This window comes from Lemur catta, chromosome 12, assembly GCF_020740605.2.
Source record: "Lemur catta isolate mLemCat1 chromosome 12, mLemCat1.pri, whole genome shotgun sequence".
Classification (NCBI taxonomy): Eukaryota; Metazoa; Chordata; class Mammalia; order Primates; family Lemuridae; genus Lemur; species Lemur catta.
Window position 1 is genome coordinate 9,893,552 of NC_059139.1, and position 3,161 is coordinate 9,896,712.

A 3,161-nucleotide genomic window follows, 5' to 3' on the forward strand; every position below is an offset into this window, starting at 1 on the left:
ACGGACTGAGGTGACTCTCCGGTGTCTAAGTCCGATGGTTCCCTTGCCCGACCTCTCAGCAGAGGCTGATGCTGATGTCCACTCCCTGCCAGACCCACCCTTTCCCTGGGTCTATGACATGCTTGCTTTGCTGACAGGCATAACCCTTTTGTTGGCTTCTCCTGTTCTGCTTTTTAAAAAATTGTGGTAAAATACGCACAACACAAAATTTACCAATTTAACCATTTTCAAGTATACAGGTCAGTGGCATCACATACATCCAAAATGTATGTAACCACACCTCTATTTCCATCTCCAGAACTTTTGCATCCCCCTAACAGAAACTTTGTATCTATTAAATAATAAATCCCCAATTTCTTCCCCCCACCCCCTAGCAGCCACTGTTCTACTCTCTGTTTCTATGAATTGGCGTATTCTAGGTGACTTATATACGTGGAACCATAAAATAGTTATCCTTTTGTGATTGGCTTATTTCACTTAGCGTAGCGTCTTCAAGGTTCATCCATGTAGCACGTATCAGAATCTCATTCCTTTTTAAGGCCAAATAAGAATCCATTCTATGTATATACCACACTTTGTTTATCCATACACCTGTTGATGGACATTAAAAATATAAAACACTTCACAAATTTGTGGGTCATCCTTGCACAGGGGCTGTATTGATGTTCTCTACATTTTCCCAACTTCTGTTTCTATGCTGCTGAGTGAGCATCCTGTGCTCTTCCTCTTCCTCTGTGTCCCCTAAGCGTCCTCATTTCTCAGAGCTGGAAACATCTGTCTTCACTTCTTGCTCTGAACACTGTCCTGGTCCGGCCTCTGAAGGTAACACACGTTCTTAGTCCTGGTTATTTGTATGTTTCTCCCTTTGCATTGCAAACCTTCACCTAACAGTGAGGTAAGAAATTTTCCAACCACCTTGGACATTCTCTTCTCCCGGAAGTTGGATCTAGTCCTTCGAGGCTGGGATAGACTCCTCTGACTCTGTTCCTGTTACTTGTGTCTGTCCCATTACAGGATTTATCATCATGGACTGATGTTGTTTGTCAGCTTATCCATCTGGTCCACTGTGTTGTAAATATCTCGAGAGCAGGGCTCACCTCTTCTGCTATCGTGTTCCCAGGGCCCAGCCTCAGGGTGCCTGGCATATAACCGGTGGTGAGTCAGTATTGCCGCATGTGAGTGAACCACCACCTGGCTGGTTATCCACAGGTTACCTGCTCCCTCCAGAGCAGCAGACATTTGACGTCTCTTATATACCTACCGCTCTAGTCACCGTCATCTCCCCAGGCCCATATTTCATACTGTCATGAAAGTATACTCCTAAAATTTAAAAATGCTCACTTACCTTCTTAAACACGTCCTTAGGGCTCCTGATTACGTTTGTAGTAAGTCCGAACCCTTTAAAATGTAAAATTTAACTCTTTTCTTTATGGCCCCGATCTACCAAGCCCACATCATAGCATCTCTCCTTCTAATCTCAGAGATGCTGGAATGTTTGCTGTTCCCCAGACATGATCTTTACTATTATGCATATGTGCCTCTAGAGGATATTTATTATTCCTTTGGGCCGCATGGCTTTCTTAATGTTTAAGGCATTTCCTGACTTATGAGTCCTTGTTGGAGGGAGAACCTACTAGCTGTTATAGATACTCACTTTCCCAGCCACCAGCTCCACCAGTCAGATGCATCTGACTTGAGAATCAGAGGCCAGAAAGTGGGACTACACGGAGCCCACTGTGCCGGCAGCGGTGGGAGCAGATTGCGACTGTGGGCGGGAGGGGCAGTGTAGTGTTCTGCCTTGGGTGTGGGAAACTTCAGAGGTTCAAGCTACATGTCCAGTGCTTGGCAGCAGCAGTCTCCAGTTCTGTAGTGTGATTTTAGGAGTTTTTCCCCTGGCAGGATAGCTTGAGGTTGTTTCTCAAGCCCTTCCAGAAATTCTGTGAAACAAACATTATTCTTTCAGCAAAATCCACCAGACTTGCATTCTATGTTTGCCACAGAACCTCTGGTGATAGGGCACCTCTCCCCTACTTCCCCTATCTTCTCGGCCCTGAGCCTTCTCCTTATGTTTCAAAGCCATTCTTCAATGTCACCTTCTCTTAGAAGCCTCCTTCTGGGGCAGCACTACCCGTTTTTAACTGTTTTATAGCACCCACAAAATGCTTTCCAAGCTGGATTTGAATATTGAGTCTGTAGGCAATCACCTATGTGTTTGTTTGTACTAATTAAAGGATTGACTTTGAAGGACTTCACATCATAGATCTTAGAGAAGCTTGAACGATGCTCCATTCCAAACTTCCCATCCAAAGCAAGAGAGGAGAAGGCCCACCCTTGGGTAATTCACTATACGACCTTAGAAGTCCCTTAACTTTTCTGAGCTTCAAATTCTTTATAAAATGGAGACTCTTTTGTGGTTTAAGGTCTGTGTCACTCAGGGTAACTTACATGGAAATAGAGAAGATGGGGGTCTTGATGACCATGTACCCCACAGGAGAGGAACAACAGCACAGCCAGGCTTCAGGATTATTCTGAATTTGGGAACCAGAAGATCGAGGACTTAGGGCTGTCTAGAAAAAGACAGGTTATGTGTTCCCTCCAGAACAGTGGAGACATTCAATCATTGTCCTAGAACTCCACCATCTTGGTAATGGCCACTGTGCGTTGGTTTCTTCTGCTCCTGCTGCTACCTGTGGACAGATAGTCTCTCAGTGTATTGAGTTCAAATCCTCAGAGAAGATCTGATCCCATTAGCCAGTAACTGATCAGCCTATGCCCATGTGCCTGTTAGACAGGTTTGTAAGAATATCTGCCATTGGATGAGACCTCCACTCATGGTCTAATCTAGATGGGAACAGAATGGCAGGGTCACGTGATGCAGCACAAAGTCACTTTTGTGCAAGAAATTCCCTTCTGCACTGAGAGCAGGAGGGGGTGTGGACATCTGTCTGGAATGTAATCGACTCTGGTGCTTACGGAAGATGATAACCCTACCTCACAGAGTGACAATAATGACTGAAAGAGAATGCTAAGTGCCCAGCATGGGGCAGGGGGGTGGGCTCTCCCTGCACTACTCTCTTTTGACTGGAGCCTATGGCCAAATGGTAGCCTTTTAAGATTTTAAATTTATCATAAATTTTTTTTTGCCTTTTTAACTTTTATGT

General features: G+C 44.8%; 1 non-coding gene across 1 annotated transcript; it reads right to left on the bottom strand.

Annotated features, from left to right (window-relative positions):
- Positions 1-606: 606 nt before the first annotated feature.
- On the bottom strand, positions 607-712 carry LOC123648713. Its single transcript, XR_006738735.1, has one exon. It is a non-coding gene; the product is annotated as a U6 spliceosomal RNA (small nuclear RNA).
- Between the last annotated feature and the right edge of the window lie 2,449 nt (positions 713-3,161).